This window comes from Podarcis gaigeae (assembly GCF_964106915.1).
Source record: "Podarcis gaigeae genome assembly, chromosome: 12".
In the NCBI taxonomy this organism is placed as follows: domain Eukaryota; kingdom Metazoa; phylum Chordata; class Lepidosauria; order Squamata; family Lacertidae; genus Podarcis; species Podarcis gaigeae.
The window spans coordinates 11,406,687-11,429,325 of NC_139688.1; the positions used below are offsets into that span (position 1 = coordinate 11,406,687).

Below are 22,639 nucleotides of genomic sequence, written 5' to 3' on the forward strand. Positions count from 1 at the left end.
ATAAAAGTGCTATTGCTAGTCTCCAATTATCGCTCTTGAGTCTGCATAGCATTATGAAGCTGGGATATGTCAGAGAAAAATGCAATCTGTGCACCACAATCAAGTTGTTGGCTAAAGAAGAAAAGAACGGGAAGACCTTTCGGGCCATCAAGAAAGGTGCTATCTGGGCAGGTTTCCTCAATCTGTTGCACCAAAATATTCTTGGATTCCAACCATTCCAAATCCCATGAGCCTCAGCCAGCAAGGCAAATGGTCAGGAATGATAAGAGCTGCGGTCCAAAATGTCTGGAGGGCATCATGTTGGGGAAGGCTAGGATTGCAACACACCTACGACAGACTCCAGCCTATGCTGGAGCCAAATACTATTATCTGTTGTTTCTTGCATCCCAGCGCTTGCAACGTGTTTGGAGTCCCCTGCTGGTGTTGTAAAAAGCTCGCCCTTTCCGATTCCATTGATGTCCCTGTCTGAAACGCTTGTGGGGTTGCTGAGCCGTCTGGGTCAGACAGCTTTGCTCTGCCTGATGCTCACACTGTCGCCCTGAGCCACGCTTCTCCAGCTTCGCCTCATATTGTGAATGCTCAGATCACACGGCTCATTTGTCCTCCCTTCATGCCTGAGAGGGCAGTGGAGAATGAGACAGAAGAAATTCATTCTCCTTGTGGGCTCCAGCATAAATAAAACCAGCTCAGATTTGGCTAATGAGTGCATGAGCAGCTATCATTACACCAGAGTGTGTGCTCTGTTTGGCCCTCTGTGGTGTGTCTCTTATGCTTCAACCAGCATGAGAAAATACATCTGGAGTGGAGTGACAACTTGAGTCCATCTCATTTAATATTTTCTGTTTCAGACCTGGTGTCCCCCACATGGTTTGGATTGCAACGTCCATCAATCCCCAAGGGAAACCCAAGGGGATATTGGGTTGTTGTTTCTGTTTTGACTATATATTTTGTGGTTTTATATTTTGATTTTCTTCTGTGAACCGCCCTTAGGCCTCTGGATATAGAGCATTATATAAATTAAATAAATAATAATAATAATAGTCAACTCTGGAAAAAGCCACATGTACACTGTACGTTTAAAGCAGTATAATACCACTTTACACAGTCATGGCTTCCCCCAAAGGGTTCTGGGAGTTGTAGTTTGTTAAAGGTACTGTGAGGTGTTAGGAGACACCTTTTCCCTACCACAGATTTACAATTCCCAGAGAGGTTTAACAACCAATCCCTCTTCAAAGGGAACTCTGGGAACTGTAGTTCTGTGAGACAAAGAGGGGTTTCTAAGATTCATGCAGGGTTATTGGGACAAAGGCAGCGAAAAGGGATGCCTCCCATTTCTAAGAATAAAAGTTATTGAAGTGACTACTAAGTAGTTATTTGGTTCTGCCTCAGGCCCCAAATGAAACAAACAGGTCTCTTGGGAGGCAGAAAATAATACAGAGCAATGTGTCTTTATATTAGCAAAGCTGGAGAATAATGATAAGGCAATGCAATTTAGGTTTCATAGAATGGTAGAGCGGGAAGGGACCTCGAGGGTCATCTAGTCCAACCCCCTGCAATGCAGGAATTTCAACTAAAGCATCCATGACAGATGGCCATCCAACTTCTGCTCAAAAACTTCCAAGGAAGGAGAGTCCACAACTTCCCAATGGAATCCATTCCCCCGTCGAACAGCTCTTCCTGTCAGAAAGTTCTTCCTGATGTTTAACCGGAATCTCCCTCCTGCAACTTGAATCCATTGGTTCAAGTCCTGCCCTCCTGAGCAGGAGAAAACCAGCTTTCTCTGTCATCCACTGGACAGCCCTTCAGATATTTGAAGATGGTCATCATATCTCCCCTAATCCGCCTCTTTTTCAGGCTAAACATACCCAGCTCCTTCAACCGTTCTTCATAAGGCTTGGTTTCTAAACCCCTGACTCCTCCAAGTCCATCTCCTGAGCATTCATATTAGTGTAAAAGCTGAGTTCAAGTCCTAGTCTTGATAGATGCCATTTAATGGCTTCCATACTGTTTGCCTCTGCAACCATTTTGGGGGCAAACACGCAGCTTTCGTTTCCGATCAGGGCATGTCCCATAGTGCACGACTGAAATCCTGTAACTTTTTATACCAAAGTGTTTGATGTGTGTTTCTGTGGGTGAATGCCCTGCTGTTGTTGCACTATACTGCAAGACAGCAGCACTTGCAAAGCACCGCAGAACAGGTAATGAAGCGGAACGATGTGTTGACGGTCCATTTAAATCCCCCACTAAATCACTACTGTTGGGTCAATGATATGTTGCAGAACATAACCACGACAAAACACCAGTCTGGAGGGGCCCTGCTCTATTATGCCATTATGATGCAAGGAGTATCATCTCTGTTAAACACCACTGATCCTTCATTCCTAAAGGACTTGGCTATTAGGAACCCATAGTATCACCCTAAAGAATTATAACCACACCACCCTAGGACCTTAATTCGTGCTCCTACACACACACACACACACACACACACACACACAGCCTCTTCTTGCCCGAAGGAATGCGAGGGAATGCAATGAGGTCTTTACATTATCTCCGACAGTTCAGCGAGATTATCTCATCGCTAATTCCAGTTCACACACTGCCACACAGCAGTTTCTTATTCTGGATGTGCTGCTGACATGTACAGAAACCTATTAGAAAGCTTTGCACAGTCCTCAAAGAAGTCTTCGTTGAAGAAAAATTGCTCCCTTATCTCCCGCTTGGACTACTGCCATGCACTCTCTGTGGGGCTACCTTTGAAGGTGACTTGGAAACCGCAACTATTTCAGAAGGAGGCAGCTAGACTGGCAACTGGGAGCGGCAGCTGGGACCATAGAACACCAGTCCTAAAGGATTTACATCGGCTCCCAGTAGGTTTCCGAGCCCAACTCAAAGTGTTGATGCTGACCTTTAAAGCCCTAAATGGCCTCGGCCCTGTATATCTGAAGGAGCATCTTCACCCCCATTGCTCAGTCCAGACACTGAGATCCAGCTCTGCGGGCCTTCTGGCAGTTCCCTCACTGTGAGAAGTGAAGTTACAGGAGACCAGGTTGAGGGCCTTCTTGGTGATGGCACCCTCCCTGTGGAACCCCCTCCTATCAGATGTCAAGGAAATAAACAACTATCTGACTTTTAGAAGACATCTGAAAGCAGCCCTGTTTAGGGAAGTTTTTAATGTTTGATGTTTTGCTATGTTTTTATATTTTATTGAAAGCCGCCCAGGGTGGTTGCAGCAACCCAGTCAGATGGGTGATGATATTATTATTATTATTATTATTATTATTTGAAGCTTTTGACTCTCTGCACCTCGAAGTTCTTGCCTCTGCCTGGCTTTGCTCTCCATTCCCATATAAACCTCCTGCTTGTCTCACGGGTCCATCCCTACATTCCAGTGCAAGGGAAACCTTCGCAGGGACCCCTCCTTTTCTCCTGCCACAAGTCATTTCTCCCAAAACTTCCCTGGCTGTCCATAAGAAGAACTTTGCTGGATCAGGCCAGAAGCCCATCTAATCCAGCATCCTATTCTCACACTGGCCAACTGGATGCCAAGTTTCCCCTCAGCATTGGTCAAACTCTCCAGCCATTAAAGAAAAGCCTACCAGATGCTAGCACCTTGCTACTTAAAAATAAGTTTTTCAAATCCAGGAACGTTGGTAATCTTAAAGCAGTTGGGTGGGGAGAACCTGCAGCCCTCCTTGTTAGGCTACAACTCCCATCGGCCCCCGCCTGTTTGACCAACATTCAAGGATAAGCAGAATCGTAGTACAGAAATATCTAGAGAGCTCCAGGCTCCTTGCTCCAGTCTCATGTATACAGTCGTACCTTAGTTTCTGAACAGTTTAGTACTCGGACATTTTGGCTCCTGGACGCCGCAAACCTGAAAGTGACTCTTCCAGTTTGCGAACTATTTTTGGAAGCCGAATGTCCGACAGGGCTTCCACGGCTTCTGCCACGCTTTGGTTTCCGAACGTTCTGGAAGTTGAACGGACTTCCAGAACGGATTCCGTTTGACTTCCAAGGTACGGCTGTATATCAGATTGCTACAATTCTCTCTGTCTCCCTCTGAATCAGATGCATGTGTTACCCTGACAGTCTGCACTCCGGCACTGCACAGATTCTTGTGTTCGTCCACTCCCTCTCAACTCCCCTCCTGGGGGTCTCAAAGAAGCAAGCAAGGGAAAGCAGTGCCAGAGCTATTCCACAGACATGAATGGGTTTCAAACCATTGAGGCCAGATCAGTCCCCGCAAAGGAGACCTTTGCACATGTATTGCTCAGAGTATTGCAAAAGAACGATGTCAATCAACATCTGATGATCTCCTTCTACCAGTCCACAACAGAAAGTGTCCTTTCATACTGCATCACGGTGTGGTACGCTGGTTTGACATCAACTGATAGGAAGTGCCTACAGAGGGTGGTGAATACAGTACAAGATATTATGGGCTGTCCCGTGAATCCACTGGATGAAATAGCGGAAGATCATTGCCTCAGGAGAGTGAGGAAAATTCTCAGGGATGATTCACACCCTCGGGCAGAAGATATAGAAGCAGGATCAGTCGCACCAACAGGGTAAAAAACGGCTTCTATCCGTGGGCTGTTAGGCTGCTGAATGAAAAGATAACAACAGGGCAACTGACTTTTGGGTTTGGTGGGTGGGTGTCAGTAAACGAGGGGAATTAAGAGAGCTGAGTGGGGGGTGCTCATGTAATCACACTGTATACAAGTTGTACAAGTGACAATAAAGTATTTCAGTTTCAATTTAAATATGGATGTTGCCCCATGCACCAGCTGCAAAACACACACAACATACCCCTCGCTTCTGGGCAGCAGCCAGTGGTTTCTCTTTTGGGGTGTCCCTCAGTGACAGTAGCCTGGGACAGCAGCACACGTCCAGAACTGTAAGGCGCTGGGTGTAATTTAAGCCACGGAGCAGGACTTCAAACCCAAACGTTTGCGATTTGTTGCTTAAATAGGCTGCTCATGCCTCCTCGCATTGTGGAAGGCTTTCATTTGTTGGATTTCAAAGGCAGAGCTGCTTTGCAAGCGCCACCGCGGAAGTCAATCACGCTGGCACCTTTTGATTTCCCCTGATTTCTTTCCCCGGGTTCAAGGTGATCTATTTTTAGCAGCAAGACTTGGGCAAGAGAAGCGTTGCTATAGCAACAGCTGGCAGATACAAACCCAGCCCCTGCTGCAATACTTCAATCGAGTAGACGAACAAGAGCAGTGAAAAAGGAAGGGAGTTGAGGACATCTAAATTTTGCTCAGTCGGGAGTCGGGTTTGTACTCTGCCAAGGCATACAGCTAGTTCTCACATATGAGGAGATGCCTTCTGCCTGCCCTGTAATTATTTCAGATTGCTCATGCGAGGAGCGGGGGGGAGGGGCATCTTTTTTAAAAAAAAAAATATGTCGAAATTTCCTTGCACATACTATACAGGAGAAGTTATTTATTTCATAAACTGCTTGATTGGGTTTTTTAAAAACCCGAAACCTCAAAGCTGTTTAGATAAGCTTTGCTTGTAATCCAACTTCTGACACACTAGATTTCCCAGTGCAGGGATTACAGTGGTACCTCGGGTTAAGTACTTAATTTGTTCTGGAGGTCCGTTCTTAACCCGAAACTGTTCTTAACCTGAAGCACCACTTTAGCTAATGGGGCCTCCTGCTGCCGCTGTACGATTTCTGTTCTTATCCTGAAGCAAAGTTCTTAACCTGAAGCACTATTTCTAGGTTAGCGGAGTCTGTAACCTGAAGCGTATGTAACCTGAAGCATCTGTAACCTGAGGTACCACTGTATTGTTTTATTTTTATTTTTAGGCATAGAAGAACCTACAGTCATATGAGCCTCCCCCTGTGAAACGGTGTGGGCAAAGCACAGATTTACCTCCTCATCCATTCTGTGAACCACCCTGAGATTGTATGATGAAAGGTGGTATAAAAAAAAATCAAATAATCAATCAATCAATCAATCCACTGTTTGCAGGAAAACTGCAGCCATCAGCAGAAACTGGCCTGAAATGAACATACTTAAAAAAAAAAAAAAAGGGGGCAAGGAAAGTATTTTACAAGTTCAAAAATGCAATGTTCTCCATCATCATGGGTGGTGGACATGCAATGCAGCAGCCTCACCAAAGCCATGCAGGTCAGATGGGAGACAGGTAGGGAATGTACATGCACCACCCTGAGTTGAATGGAAGCAAAGCAGAATAGAAATCAAATCACCAATATACCCAGGAACACAGGCAAGATTATTTGCCCTTCTAGCCCAGGGATGGGGAACTTGTGGCAGCTCCAGATACTGTTGGACTACACAGCCAGCATGGCCAACGGTCAAGGGTGATGGGAGTTGTAGTCCAATGAGATCTGGAGAGCCACAGGTTCTCCATCATTGATCTACCCTGATATTATGCATACTGACAGGCAATGGCTCTTCCAAGGTCCCCAGCAGAGAATCCTTCACATCATTGTGTATTGGAGGTCCTTTTTATCAACAGGAGATGCCAGGGACTGGGACTGTGCTCTACCACAAACCTATGGTCCCCTTCCAGGGCACCCAATGCAGAATATACATGGGTTCTGTTGGACTGCAACAGGAAAAAGAGAAACAAACGTCAGCTGGAAATTCCACCATGTGGATAAAGCACCATAGGAAGTCCTATGGTGGTTTATGAACCTGATGGGAGTTGCTAAATGAAACATGCTCCCAAAGGAAGGTTAGTTCATCTGAAATACATATTTTTCAACATCTGGAGTTCCAGTAGTTCCACCCTGCTGTCAGTCATCCTTGGACTATATATATATAGATATATATCTGTGCATCTTTTAAATATACTAATGCAATCTAATTTGAAATGTAATGAAGAATCCTTTGGTCTTTGACTGAATGGAGCTTGGAGCCACAACCATCAAATGGGCCTGTAAATGTGATCTCTGGTCTCTAGGGCTATCTGTGGACATTATGGATCCACACCCCAGAGCATAGGGTCCAAGCAGCTCCATAGGAATCATTATGCTTACAAATCATGACCTTTTTCTCTTAAGTCTCAACAAACCCCTTGCCCTTTCCTAAGGCAAACCAAAGCAGAAAAGTGATGCAGAATCCACAAAAACTTGCATAATTATTCAGGTCACAGCTTTCGGGGTTTTCCTTTATTCTTCCTCTATAATACTTACAGCCCACCTTCCCACTAAATTAATGCCCAAGAAGGCATGATTTGGTGCAACATTTTGAGTTAACTTTGTTGTGCAATGACATTTTTTTTTTTTTTAAGATGGAAGACATGCAGGATGACTGGCTGCAAATGACAACAGAGTTTCTGTATTTTCCATAGATGTGTGGCGGCAGGAATTTTGGTGCCCTGTCATCCACCTGCCAAAACTCCCTCTTCTACACAAGGCCCAGAAACCCTTTTGCATCTGCTTACTCTAATATGATGGGTGGATTAAAAAAACAAAACAAAAACAAAATTGTAAAAATATTGGGGGCCCTTGAGGGCAGTTTTAATAGCTCAGCCTGTCTCCCCATAACCAGGTCATCCAAAGCTGTTCCAAACCTGGCAGGGCTGAAAGTCAATCACTTGCCATTCTTTGCGTGGTGAGTTCCCACCAGTAGAAATAAAGACACCAGACAACATTATTTAGGTTAATGGGCGAAAATTGGCCACAACTTTATTGGTTACAGGTGATTGGTGGTATTGGCTTAGGCACTGGTCCTAATCAACTATCCAGCTTGAGTCTGTCTGTCTGAGAGGCCGGGAAGGGTTAACACCAGCAGGGGAAGCCCTGCTGATGCACATCAACGGGGCACTCCCCCGGGGGCACCGCTTGGGGGCGTGCCTTGGGCCCTGGCCTCCATAGGCTTCGGACAGGGCCACACCCCCCGAAGTCCTTTACCGGACTACCCTTCACTATCCGGGGGAGGTGATGGCGCTCCCCCCCATTCATCTACATAACAATACCCATACCAATGCCAAACCGCCAAACCGTAGAAGTTGTGACGATTTGCTACGAGGTAGGCGAAAAAACCAAATGGCTGGTGCCAATTTGCCAAGTGGAGAAATTCCTACCAGGCCCCTTAACGGCGACCAACCAAAGTCCATAGCAAGGTCAAAAGAGAACCTTGAAGGGTGGGTGGGTGGGAAATTCCCCAGCTGATCGGCGGCAAAAAAGGACGCTCCTCTGCCACGCTTGCCCTTAAATGGGGCAAGCCACACCCCCTGAGCCAGCCGATTGGCTGGCCAGGGAATGACGCGGCAGAGGATTCCCCTGGTGGCGCGGGGCTGGGAGTCAGCCACCATGTGAGTGTTGGGGGTGGGAAGCCCGCAACACCACTTCCTCCTTAGGTCGGAAGTGGCTTTCTTGCAAAGCTTTCTATACGGACCCTTCTCCATTCAGGCAAGTAAGAGATGTTACTACTATCCAAGGACACATTCCAGCCAGGCAAAAGAACTGGAGGAGAGCGTGGAGAAGGGCCAAGGAGGAGTGTGGTGCAAGGAGAGTCCCAAGGGCCATATAAAGTGGACTGGAGGGCCGTATCTAGCTTTTCAGTCAGCAATGGACCCAAAACCATGGCTTGCTGTTTGGCATGTAATTTTAGTAGGAATCGAGGTTCACCCCTAGGGTCCTCTTTGACTGATAAAAGTCCTAAATTAGGGACTGAAGATTAGGCAGGCATTTTGCGGTTCTAGAAATACTCCTGACATTCAAAGCACCTTCAGAGAAGTGCAGTAACAGTGGCCAGGGAGGGAGGGAAATATGCGATATCCCTAGAAGCAAACCCCAGGGGAAAAGGAGGTTTCGCACACCATACGGCAATCCATCACATTTCTCTTTTCAAACTGCAACCAGCTGCTGCGAAGTCTCCCAGTACCCAGGCCCCAGTGCTGTCTGCAATGCAAGATTAATTGGCATTGATCGGCCACTAGCGCACATTTTCTGAAATTGCCGTAAACTCAGCAGGCTGAGCGAGGGGACGGCTAATAAATGAAAGAGCTCCGCAGGTGTTGCTGCGAGTTGTACCGCTCAGCCCCGAATGTACGGACGAACAAATCTTTGAATGCAACCGTGTTTGTGTCTCAGCATGGAGGCTGTAGTGGTTCCCCCCCACACACACACAAAATGCTGGGCGCTGCTGATGGAGAGCCAGGCTCCTCGGGCACAACCCCATCCCTAGGGTAAGTTGGGATTTCTGCAATTTCATGTGCAGGCCGAGAATGCCCCAAGTACACACAGATAAGCCTTTCAGTGGAAAGCAGCACAGGCAAAGGGCCGGAAAAGCAGGATACAGCTGAAGCCAAACAACTGCAGATAAGGTAAACCAAAATATACACTACAGAAAGCTGGATTCTGCAAGCTGTTTCCCCAGTTTAATTGGCACCTTTTCTCTAGTCGGAGGGAGGGCAAGGAGCTACAGAGTGCCCAGAAGACTCAATTCTTAATCACTCAAAATCCTACACAGCTCCCCCACTAGCTTCAAAGATTTCTCTAGACACTGTTGATGCTCAAAATGTACACTCAGTTATCTGAAGAAGTGTGCATGCACACAAAAGCTTATACCCAGTCCAAACTTAAAAAGTAAAGGGACCCCTGACCATTAGGTCCAGTTGTGGCCGACTCTGGGGTTGCAGCGCTCATCTCGCTCTATAGGCTGAGGGAGCTGGCGTACAGCTTCCGGGTCATGTGGCTAGCATGACTAAGCCGCTTCTGGCGAACCAGAGCAGCACATGGAAACGCCGTTTACCTTCCCGCCGGAGCGGTACCTATTTATCTACTTGCAGTTTGTTGTGCTTTTGAACTGCTAGGTTGGCAGGAGCAGGGACCGAGCAATGAGAGCTCACCCCATCACGGGGATTCGAACCGCCAACCCTCTGATCGGCAAGTCCTAGGCTCTGTGGTTTAACCCACAGCGCCACCTGCGTCCCATAGTACAAACTTAGTTGGTCTCTAAAGTGCTACTGGACCATTTTATTATTATTCCTTCATTTCACCCATTTTATCCTCACAAGAACCCTGTGAGCTAGGTAAGACCAAGAGAGATCCACTGGCCTAAGGTTGTCCAGGGAGATTCATGGCTGAGTGGTGACCTAGACCCTGGTTTCCCTAACCTTAGTCTGGCCCTCTAACCAGTACACCACATGCTGCCTCTCTCTGCAGCCATGTGAACTAGAAACCTGTTTCCCTCCCCATCAAATAAAAGCTGAGAACTCTGGATTCTTCACCTAGTAACAGATTCTGACTTCAAAGTTTAAGGAATAGTTGTGCAGACTCCGTGTAAAGGACAAAACCAAACCTAAATGCTGCGCAATGAAAAAAGAAACGCAGATGACTGTAACCTGAATTTTCCTGTATACTTTATCATTATGCATCATAATTCTGTTTGAGCCTGCGAATCCAGGATAGGATTATAACCCATATTCCAAGGGCCACATTTCCTAATGTGCAATCACTTGGGGACCACTTGACGAAAGCAGGCAAAACAACAGATGTGACTCTTAGCTTTGTACAGTAGGCCATGTTCCAGCCGTGCAAAAGCGAGAGATTTCTGCACCAACCCACAATTTCTGTTTTACATAGAATATTCGCTTAGACAACCTTAAAATACCAATGACTTCCCTTCCTCTCTTTCCATCGTTCGTTTTGCATGACATAAATACCTTCATATTTTAAATAAACTAAACCATTCAATATTCCATTATTACACCCATCAAAACTTATTTACACTGTTGGATTTATCTTAATGCTGCCCCCGTTTTCAAATAAACACAATTTTCCTCCATATATTCAATGAATATTTTCCAATCTTCTTTAAACCTATGTTCTTCTTGATCACTTATTCTATATGTTAGGTCCGCAAGCTGAGCTTATTCCATCATTTTACCCCACCCATATTTCTCCACCCTGGTAAGAAGCTGGCATTATTAGCTAGATACCCAATTGTAGGAGCGCATGGTGCTACTACAATTGCGAAGACCCATGCAGTTAACTTTTGATCCTGCGGGAGCTGCAGTGAGTGCAATTAGCCAATCTGGGTTGAGCCCAGTCACAGGAGCAAGCTGGGCTTGACCAGACCGTTCGAGCCCTGGGTGGCCCAGGGAAAAGCCACATCTGGTTTGCCTTCCAAAGAACTATTACTAAAATAGGCTCCAGATGGGCGTGGATGATGCTGGATCTTTGCTGGAGTCATCAGGCACCAGCACCAGCAAGTGGGCCTTCCCCCAGTTGCTGTTGTGCTGAGCCAGATGTTTTCACAGCTGCATGGCTCAGAGGAGAGCCGCCTCCCGGGTTCGTCAGAGGGGAACTCGTTTTAACCTTGCGTTCTTCGTATGTGTCATTCAACCTATCCCTGAACAGATGGTGTCCTTTAAAGGGCAGGGATATTAGTCTCATCTTGCTTGGAAGAAGAAGAAATCTCATTTACAAACAGCAACAGGGACCTGACCTGTTTAAACACAACTGGCCATGTTGAGAGTCGAAGGGGAGCCAGGGGCAACTCTTATAATAGGCATGTCCATTTCAGGGGCCTTACTCAGCCCCTGTGGCAGTTTATATCCTGGGGTGAAATCATAAAAAAAGCTCAACAACTTTAATCCTTAAAAAACGTTAACAACTTTGGTCGGCCCTTTGGTCGGCCTTCACGGCCCTTCACTTCATCAAATCTGGCCCTCTTTGAAAAACGTTTGGACACCACTGTCTTATAAAGTTAAGTAGCAGATAGTTCAGTGGATTTCTTCTGGGGGATCCACAGGGTTCCTTTGAAGCTCACCAGCCATTCTTCCATGAGACGATCAGTAATGGTAGAGAAGATCCTTTGAGCCTGCCAGTCAGTACAGTGTACCTTGGGTTACATACGCTTCAGGTTACATACACTTCAGGTTACTCCGCTAACTCACAAATAGTACCTCAGGTTAAGAACTTTGCTTCAGGATGAGAACAGAAATCGTGCTCTGGTTGCACGGCGGCAGCAGGAGGCCCCATTAGCTAAAGTGATGCTTCAGGTTAAGAACAGTTTCAGGTTCAGAACGGACCTCTGGAACGAATTAAGTACTTAACCCGAGGTACCACTGTACCATTTTCCCCTGCAGTGTGAGACCCAGCAGCATTCTGGGGTAACACTCAACGCCCAGTAAAACATGACGTTTACGATCTGATCTCTTTGGCAATCTATGGGACAGCTCCGTCAGCAGAGCATGAGACGCTTAATCTTAGGGTTGTGGGTTTGAGCCCCATGTTGGGCAAAAAGATTCCTGCATTGCAGGGGGTTGGACTAGATGACCCTTGAGGTCCCTTTCAACTCTAAAATTCTATGATTCTATGATAAAGACAAACCTTGGGATGATCCTAAAGATCATGTCCCAGATATAACCAGTGCTCCTCAAGCTGCTATCTTCCCTATTATCTGCATTCAATTCGCTTTGGAGGGGAAATTTACCGGTACTTCAGAAAAACACAGCCTCAGTGCAACTTTGGGGGGCAGGGTGGTGGTAAAGAAATTTAAAGAGGTGGGCAAGCCAAGTAGGGACCCTCAACATCTTGTCCAGCTTAGTCCTCATGGGATGATGATAAAGGTCCGAAAGAACACATTCCTAGGATATTCACCCACCACAAAATCCTCTGCAATATTCCCAGGGTTCCATAGCAGACACCTGGCAAACGTTTCTTAGCAGGTAAGCGAGTGCAGAAATCGAGACAAATCCAATATAGGAATGTAGAGTCAGTGTGCCCCGTGAAATGCTATTCTTTAGTAGGGATCCTGTAGGAAGCCAAACATGGCCTGAAAATGGCCACAGTGAATCCAATTCATCATAGGAATTGTAAGAAGACTGTTACTGGGTTAGACAAAAGGTCCATCTGCTCCAGCATTCTGCTTCCCACAGTGGCTAAGTCATTGCCTTCACAGCCCCCAAGTAAGGAGTGAAGGATTGTTCTTGCTCCCCTGCAACTGGTATTCAGTAAAATAATCTACACCAAACATTTAAAAGACATGGTTCTCCACCCTCCCACCTGCCGCCAAAATCGGAAACTTAGTTCACTCCTTACAGAGCTATAATTCCCAGCACCCACAACAAACTACAGTTCCCAGGATTCTTTGGGGGGAAGCCATGCTCTTTACATGTGTGTTAAATGTGCTTTAAATTTATGGTGTATATGTGGCCCAACTCTCAACATGGAGATCACTTATAGCCATTGATAAGGCGCGCCCTGTATGGCTTTGTTTAATCCACTTTTAAAAGCCAGCAGCCACTGCTCTATTCTAGTGGCAGTGAGTTCTACTGGAAGCTTGGCTTGATCAAGTTGATTCTGTCATCTGCTCTGGATCGAGATCTACTGGATCTAGATCTAACGGCATAGTATTCTGCTCCTCCTTTTCTTGGCATTAAAAAACAACAACCATAAGCTTCCAATGAAGGAACTTAATAAATTACAAAAACAGTTACGTAGCAGCTTTTCACAGGTGTATGTGCAAAGTTGAACCTTGCTTCTGAAAAAAGGAACAGGGATTTTCTTTGGGAGCTCAGCAGCAGCTACTCTCTAGGAAATGCAATGACACGCGCCTGCTTTTCAGTTCCTCTCCATCAGCCTTGTGACCTCCAGCCAAGGTTAGCTCCAAAAGGCACCTGCAACCCTTCATTTAGGATGCTGCAGAGGCAGCAGATTCAGAGAGCACACCAGAGATATATCCTTTGTGGAATTCCTTGGTAATAAATGGGTTGCAGATGGTGACAGAAGCCACAAAATTAAAAGACGCCTGCTTCTTGGGAGAAAATCAATGACAAACCTAGACAGCATCTTAAAAAGCAGAGACATCACCTTGCCAACAAAGGTCCGTATAGTAAAAGCTATGGTTTTCCCAGTAGTGATGTATGAAAATGAAAGCTGGACCATAAAGAAGGCTGATCGCCGAAGAATTGATGCTTTTGAATTCTGGTGCTGGAGGAGACTCTTGAGAGTCCCATGGACTGCAAGAAGATCAAACCTCTCCATTCTGAAGGAAATCAGCCCTGAGTGCTCACTGGAAGGACAGATCCTGAAGCTGAGGGTCCAATACTTTGGCCACCTCAGGAGAAGAGAAGACTCCCTGGAAAAGACCCTGATGTTGGGAAAGATGGAAGGCACAAGGAGAAGGGGACGACAGAGGACAAGATGGTTGGACAGTGTTCGCGAAGCTGCCAGCATGAGTTTGGCCAAACTGCGGGAGGCAGTGGAAGACAGGAGTGCCTGGCGTGCTCTTGTCCATGGGGTCACGAAGAGTCGGACATGACTAAATGACTAAACAACAACAACAAAAAGGTGCCGCTGGGCTGTGATATGCATCAGGAAGCAGCAACAGAAGCAGCCAAAGATTATTAGGCGCTAGCAATATTGCCCTGACTGCTTAGAACTTGCTCTACAAAACGAAGGCGAAGTGGAGTTGGGCGATTTTTCAAACGGCTTAAGGACCATCTTTTTGAACAGGGACTGGATCAGAGGAAAGGAAAGGCAAGGCGTATCTACTACAGCATCAAAGATATCCTCAGCAGACACAGTGGTATAGCATCCCTGGTGCTGGAAAGCTGGAATCACACTAGAATTCCTTCAGTAAGATACATCCAGAACTTCACTAGTTTTACAGAGGAATCCTAAATGCAGGGGACCATTCCATGGTGAAGAAATGATCACCTTAAAAGGGAAGTAAATGCACCAAACATCAGTCAGAAAGGTGCAGCTGCTCCAGTGCTTTCTTTCCTTTTCCCTCCGCATTGAATTTTCCTTTTGTGCTGTGGCTATGGGATTGAATGCCTGTGGATGCCATTTTCATCTCTCTACGGCGATTGTGATGTTTAGGCAATTTAGAATAGTTAAATCACAACAGTAATAATGAGGAGGAGGCATTTTCAGCAGAATTGCAACTGACAATAAGTACAGGAATACAAACCTATCTTATAAGCCTATCATTAGGCTGCTACATGTTGTTGCGGTCCCTGTTGTAGTTCCGTGTGTCTATAATATCAGGATACCTGCAATGAAGTCATCCTATAAAACAGAGTGAAAACCGAGAAGAGGCTTCCGATGGGATAAGTCAAGCACAAATAACTAAGCAATCATCGGACAGCTCTTGAGCTTCTCCTATAGCACTGGTGTACAGAGAAGGATGACTGGTTCATAATGTGCCTTGGCTTTCCAAGAACTGAAAAGGACACTTGTGAAATCTCTTGGTATTTTGCCTGCGCATAATTCCAAACCAAAGTTTAGAATTATCAACAAGGCAGAAAATTCACCTTTCAGCATTCTTACCTAAAATTCTGCAAAGCAAAATTTAGGAGTGGGATGGTAGATGAGAGAGGCTAAGCTAGTTTGCTTTTGAGAGAGGAACTGCTCTTATTGGCATGTAGAAAGCAGCTTAAATCTCTTCCAGGCACCTGCATTTAAACAGCTACCCCCAAAACTCAAACCGCTGAATCGATATTGAATTAAGCTGCTTTCTCCACAGCTCCTGGCTGCTGCCAACTCGTGGGGTTCATCCAAGGTTTTTAAGGTGCAAGAGACAGCATTTGCCTACCTAGAAGGCCATGGGGTTCAGATTTGCGCCTCTCGGAGCTCCTGCCTTGATCCTTTCGCTTCTTGCTTCCTCTCAGGCTGCCAAATCGCTTCATGGGCTACAACAGGCACAGACACCACCAGCCGTCAGTCATACCCGTCTCTCCAGAAGCAAATGCGCCCCACAGGTGGGGAGAACGCGTCAGCTGAACTTGTCAACAAAGAGTCCGAGAAGCAAGCAAGCAAAAAAAATAAAATAAATCCAGAGAAAAGGAGGGGGGAATAAACCCAGTGAACCAGCAGGTGTGCTAATCAAAACAAGTTAAAAACCTTCTCCCTGAGCCCACAAACTTTCTGCAACTTTCAATGGGAAGCTGCAGTCAGAGGAGCTGGAGAATTATCTCTTCCCAATGCACAGTAAATAGCTGTGCGCTGCCAACATCTGTTGATATCAGGAGCAGCTGAACACCCCAGTCCAGCTTGCAACAGCGGTGCTTCTCTCCTTAAGGAGGAAAAAAGGAGAAAAGAAGCTCGGAGGCTGGGATTTCCCCCAGCAGATCGGCTTCGGCAGAAAGGGGTTGTGGCCGGATGATAAGCCGTTTGCCTCTTTTTAAATAAAACACCGAACATGCTAAGTAGGCACGAGATCCCTGGGAGGTAATTGCCATGTGCAGTTCGGCGTGATGTCTCTTTAAAAAAGACTGTAAAAGGAAACCACCCCAGAGCAGACAATTCCTGGCACCAATTGGCCAGAGCACATTCCCATTATGACATCACTCAACTATTTTGATTCATGTCGCCTAGGTCTCTTTAGTAGGGCTGCCTGCTGATAACCTCAGCCATGTGCAGGCCTCTCCGGGACAGAAGCAACAAGCCAGCTCACGAGGAATGAGGTGCCGTCAGTTTCGTGACAGGCAAGTTAAGTCGCTTCTTGGAAACCTGAGCAGCTGAAGCACCCTGGACGAAGTCTCCACATGCATGTGCAAAACCACACTCAATGTATTTGTAACTGTACACTCCAATATTTTTAAATGGAGGTTTAAGGACAAATGGCTTAAATATCAATGTTCCCATAAAGTGACACACTGCTCACAACGTTCAGTGACCTTGTAATGCAGAGATAAAATATAAAGCTCCTTCCACAATTATTCTATATTAAGGGTGCTTTCAAGGGCTTTTTTTATATATAAAAAATTGCATATTAGTTACATCATTAAGGAGCTGTGCAGTTTACAAAGACATCCTAATGTCTCCTTGTATGTTTTGAGTAGTATTCAAAGTGTGCCACATGATTTTCTCCAGGAATTCTTTCGATAAGTCTGTTAGACAGGCCAATGTTACAGTACAAATTTGGGGAGGGAAGCACTGAGATGGAAAGACAAATTTGTTGGACCCCACTGTAAGCTTTTTTCCAGAGCAGCAATCTTGGCAGACACCCCAACAAGCGTCTTTTTGGGCACCATGCCTGAAGAAAGTACAACCTGAGATCAGGGCGGTGCAGTTGATGGGTATGTAATAGTTAAGGCACATTAACAGACACCTTTGTCTCACATCCTGTGTTTGCCTTACTAAATTTAACAGAGAGGTGAAGGTGCTGCAGAGCTTTTGCTTTTGGTTGTTGCTGCGCAGTGGCTCAAACATGTAATTCCCGTCTGTGTATTCCCCACTGAAATCAGTTCAACTTAAAAATGCTTATTTGTAGCTGGGCTACGTCCTGGATGAACAACAACAACAAAATGTATGTGGTATTTGAGTGAGGGAAGACTGAAGGCGCCAGATATTTAAATACTGGTTTTGTTTACATATTAAAAGGGTACGTCACCTATGTAGACAAGTATGTAATAGACATCCAGACGCTGTTGTGTGGATAGAGGACGCAAGGGCAAACGTGGTAAGAGGAAGGCACGCTTGACAAATCCACACCCGAGTGATCAACTCCCGCCCAAGAAACCAATATCCCCACTGTGGAAGGACGTGTGGATCCAGAATTGGCCTCCACAGTCACAGACTCATTGTTAAAACCATGTTTATGGAAGATAATCTTACTCGGCTACAAGTGATCGCCAAAGAATATATATATCCAAACAGCAAAATTTCTCTCCCTCTCTCTCTCTCTCTCTCTCTCTCTCTCTCTCTCACACACACACACATTTATCTATGTATATGTATATGTGTATGTATTTGTATGTATATGAAAGTTTGTTGTTTGCTGTGCATCTGGACCCCTCTTAAAAGATCATAACCAATTTTTGCATGATTGTTCCTGAGATCAAGGAGCAGGCTTTATGTTTGGATACAACTGGACAATATTTTGAATCAAGATGGCAGGCTGAACCTTTCAAAACTGCAGAATATATCTCAGAACAGAGAAAGAGAAAACCTAACGCTGTACGCTTCCTAACGCAAATGGTTGAAAGCAGCGGCCCTGCGTGAGCTCACGGCACCTGGGCAAGTGTGCACAGGCGCTGGGGGGGGGCAAGGGGTAGAGGGTGAATGAGTCCATCACAGCACCCTGGCCTTCACTGCTGACTCTGCCCCACACCAGAGCCAAACAGGGGGACACTGCTGCCTCTGATGCTGAGAGAGGAATTCTGGGACCGGCCACGCTGGAGGGGTAGGGGTGCCTGCCTCATGCCCCCTCAAAAATATGTGCCCAGGGCTACACCCCTGGCCGAAATGTTTGAAACAAGCAGACTGCTAGGGCCATGAGAACGAACAGGCTAGGGTCAGCCAAAGCTTGGGAATAAAAGGGCTGTTCCTTCTAACAGGATTATAAAGGTGTTGGTGTGGGTATTTGGTCATTCCGATTTTCCACCCCACTGTTACTGCAGTGTGTGAACCTAGGAGAGGTTGCTCAAAGGTTGGTCTAAGCACTTTTGGCAAGAGGTGCATATTTTATTTTATTTTTTTGGCAGACAGAGTTGCACATTTGCCCTGACTCTAGGTTTAGTTTTCAAGGGCAGCAAAGGCCTAAACCATCCTTCAAAGCCTGGGAAGAAAATATCCATCTCTATTTCAAGCATTTTCTTTCTTTCTTATGAGCTGATCTGAAAGCATCACAGAACTGCGATAGCTAAGAGGCATCTGGGAGACCATGCAGTCCAAACCCTCAACAGATTTAACTCCCATCATATGCCAAAGGTCAACCTAGACTGCCTGCACCGAGAAACCCAGTGGGGTTTGCTACTGAGTAAGCCTGGAGAAGTAAACCATGAGAGAGGCTTGGAAGCAGCCACTGTGTAAATACCTTGGAATCGGATAAAGCCATCTTGCCCAACAGAATCTGACTGATGCCACACTGATGTGAACAGCTAGGGGAGAAAAAACTGTGAAACGCATCTCACTGCATTCTAAGGCAGTAATGCAAGCACACCTTCGGTGGTACTGAAAAAGCCATTCCACATGTTATGCCGAATGAGGTGAATTCAGAATTATTATTTCAGAATGCAGATAGACTGTTTGGTTTTCACCCTCCTATGTAAAAAGTTCCAAGAGTGTGGAAACTAGAACATTGGGGAAATAATTACACTAAGGCTATAAATCTAAGTATGCTTATGTACAGACATGAAAAAGGCCCTGTTGGGCCGGACTAAAGACCCATCTAGCCCAGTGCACAGTTTCCAAAGGCGGACAGTCAATTGCCTCTGGGAAGACAACAAACAGGAGATGAAGGCAACAGTTCTGCCTTGTAAATCTCCCTCCAGCCCAGGCAGCTGGTGTTTAGAGGAATATTCCCTCTGAATCTGGACTTCCAATTAAGCTGTCATGGCTAGGTAAAGGTAAAGGGACCCCCTGACCATTAGGTTCAGTCGCGGACGACTCTGGGGTTGTGGCGCTCATCTCGCTTTACAGGCTGAGGGAACCGGCGTTTGTCCGCAGACAGCTTCTGGGTCATGTGGCCAGCATGACTTAAGCCACTTCTGGCGAACCAGAGCAGCGCACGGAAACACCATTTACCTTCCCACTGGAGTGGTATCTATTTATCTACTTGCACTTTGACATGCTATCGAACTGCTAGGTGGGCAGGAGCAGGGACCAAACAACAGGAGCTCACCCCGTCGCAGGGATTCGACCTTCTAATTGGCAATAGGTTCCAAAAGTTATTATGTGCTGCATGAAGAACTTCATTTTGTCTTTCCAATCAATTTCGCTGGGCGATCCCAACCTCTAGTATTACAAGAGAGAGAAATTTATCTCTCCATACCCTTTAAGGGTTGTGGTAAGGATTATTGAGACAATGCACATTGAATACTTCAAACATTGCTATTCAAGCACTATTTAAATGCTGTCATGTAATTTCAGACAATAGAGTAGAATGTTCATTGCATATGTTTTGTTAAGTTCCCGGGGCTATTTATTTATTATTAGAAGCCTGAGCAATTTTTGTAATGCTATTGTGCTACACTGATGTTATGATTGTTCCATAGGGTGTTGATTCAGGTGGAACACCGACCCAAGTGCTGTTCTAATCCCAAACAGAACTCTATCCTATTTTGACCTAGAGCTTTTCAGCTGCCCTCACAGGAGGATGGCTTAACTTAAAAGCATAGAAAATTATCCCCCCTGCTGCCACCTCAGTGCTCTTCCTACGTATGTTCTCTTGATAACAAGAGGAGTTCATGTCAAGCCAGCCTAGAGGTTGTAGAAAGGAAGGTGCTTTATTGACAAGGCAACAACCCCCTGCCCTGAAGCCTTGCGGCCCAAATCTCAAAGCACAAAAATGATGGCATGAGTCAGGAGAAAGTATACAGGGGAGAGAGAGAGAAGAGAAGGATTTCAATCACAATAAAGCAAAGGATTTGCTTCCGCAACCAGCTTGGGCTCCTCTGTTATTCTAAGAGTTCAGATAACACCAGTGGTGCTAAGAGCAACACTACGAGCTGGATCTTTCCCCCCATTGTTTATTTTCCACTCCCCAAATTGCAAAATAAGCAAGAGCATGATAATGATCCTCAACCTGATGGCTGGTGGGCGTTAGCTGTTAAACAGAGAGATCAGAAACTGGCAGATCTGCACCAAGCCTGAAGATCATCCATGTTGGCACCAGGGTCAGAGCTAAAATGTTGGTGCTCTTCTGGCTACCTGGCTTAGAAAGATGGGTGTCAGCTGCCATACCCAGATTGAAGAGGTGGCGGGGAAGGTGCTACAGAGATCATGAGTGTACAAAACTGCTCAGCTGACCATTATCTGACAGAGCCGTGCCTCAGAAGCAGATCAGAAATAATTCATAATGAAGTTAACTCTTTATTCAAAGAAATAAAACTGCTCAGGAGGCCAAGCCTAATTCCTTTCCCCCAGGTCTATCCCAAGCAATCTGAGACTCCAACACCTTGTTTGTCATTGTTCCACCCTCTTCATACCTCTTCTGGTTCTGGAAGACCAGGGGGTAGGGGAGCTGGTCTTAGCAGACTGTGGAGACTCCTTGGCTTCTTCAACAGCCTACCTAGTACATCTCTGCCTCTTTATCCCACTCCTCCCCAGCCTCCGCTTCTGCCCCTGATTCTGGACTGCTCTCTGCTGCAGAATCTTCCTGCTCACTAAACCCTGTTGCCTCTTCATCTTCTGACACCTCTGGCTCCCAGTCTGCTTCCTATTCTCCCTCTGACCACTCATTGTTGTCCCACTACCAATCCCTGGGCTCCAAGGCCAAGTCATCTCTGCCCAAAAGGGGTCGTACCTGCTGAACCAGCTGTAGCTGGAAAAGGGGGGTCTTTGGCTACTAAGGCCACCTAATCCTCAAGCGACAGCGCCGAACCCAGGAGCACCCCAAAGCTGCAGTCAAAAGGGTGGCAGAGGCTGCAGCTTTTGCCAAGTCTCTCTTCACAGTGCACACAGTCCTGCTCTCGTCTGGATGAAGAGCAGTCTTTTTCTTCTTCTTGGCTTTTCAACCAGTTATGAACCGCAGATTACCTGCTTTGAAAAGAGGAATTAAACGCATCACTAGCCCAGCTTAGAAAGCTGCTGGTTGTGATAGCAGCAAAGGAGGATTTATGATCGGAGCTAATCAAGAGGCAGGATTCTGTTGGGTAAGTTGTCAAACCTTTGGGCTGCCTGGCAAAATGGGGAACGCGTTGCAATTTTAAAATGAGAGCAATATGCTTTTTTGGGGGGGGGGGAGGAACTCAATGTTTTCTCGGCAGCCAGCAATGAAGACATGGCATGTCTCTGGCACTCGGATCAGAAGAGTGTGACTGGTGTATTAAATATTAAAACCTGCATCTTAAAGAGACACAAACAGGAAGTATTGCTCCAATCCACATTCTCTGCTTAAGCATGTTTGTTTCTTCGCTACTTGGAATGAGGTGGGAGATAATATGTGTGGATTAAAACAGAGTTTCTCAACTCTGGGCCTTCAACCACTTTTGTTGTTGGCATCTGTCTCAAGAGACAATGGAGTGCACCTCTGGGGGTGGAGTTAAGCCGCTACATTAGCAGCACCTGAGTGGAGGTGCAAGCTTGGGCAGCAAGTATGGAGGTCCTGGGCCACCCAGACAACAAGACCCCCCTCTCAGAGCAATATGTTTGGCAGCAGCCTGGCTGCAGGAGTTGCCAGAAGGAGGCATACAAGGCATTATCCAACCATCTTAGGGACTCCACTGTGGATTTGTGTAGCCTTTTCTTCTTCCAAAGATATCCCACAAAGGACCACTTTCAGGTGGGTCTCATTTGCTGCAGCCTGCCCAGTGCCTCCTTCCTTGCCTGCCCTGCCCCATAGCCACCCCAGTTCAAGCAATGCCACCACAGCAGCTTCTGGCATTTTGAGTAAAGGTTGAGTAAATAAGTTTTTTGGGAGGTGGGGTGCATGAGCAATTGAAGGTCTCCCTTCTGGGGAGGGGGGTGGCCAGAGGAGGTGTTGCCATACGTCTGGAATTTTTTGGTATTCGGTCCTTGTTAGCAGTCTCCAGGTGGAAATTGCTGAGATTTCTGGGAAAATGCAGACATATGGCAGCCCATGTCGGAAGTGTAGATTTTGGTGAATGTCATTAAAAATAGCTCAAAAAGCTCAACAACTTTTGTGTCTGGACTTTCACTTGTTGAAATATGGCAATCCTATTACAAAACAAACTGGGAATATAAAGGAATATAAAGGAAGGAGAGAAGAGAGGAGAGCCGTTGCAGCAGGAA

At 46.1% G+C, this 22,639-nt stretch overlaps 1 protein-coding gene across 5 annotated transcripts in view; it reads right to left on the bottom strand.

The window, feature by feature from the left end:
- The window catches only part of PRKAG2 (protein kinase AMP-activated non-catalytic subunit gamma 2), a 205,081-nt gene that overhangs the window by 84,559 nt on the left and 97,883 nt on the right, over positions 1-22,639 (bottom strand). The window contains exon 1 of one of the 5 annotated variants that reach the window (XM_083705127.1): positions 15,537-16,260. The exons of the other annotated variants lie outside the window; for them this stretch is intronic. The gene's annotated coding sequence lies outside the window, so the exon portion shown is untranslated. Of the gene's footprint in view, positions 1-15,536; positions 16,261-22,639 lie in introns of those variants that run through there. 5 annotated transcript variants of the gene reach the window in all.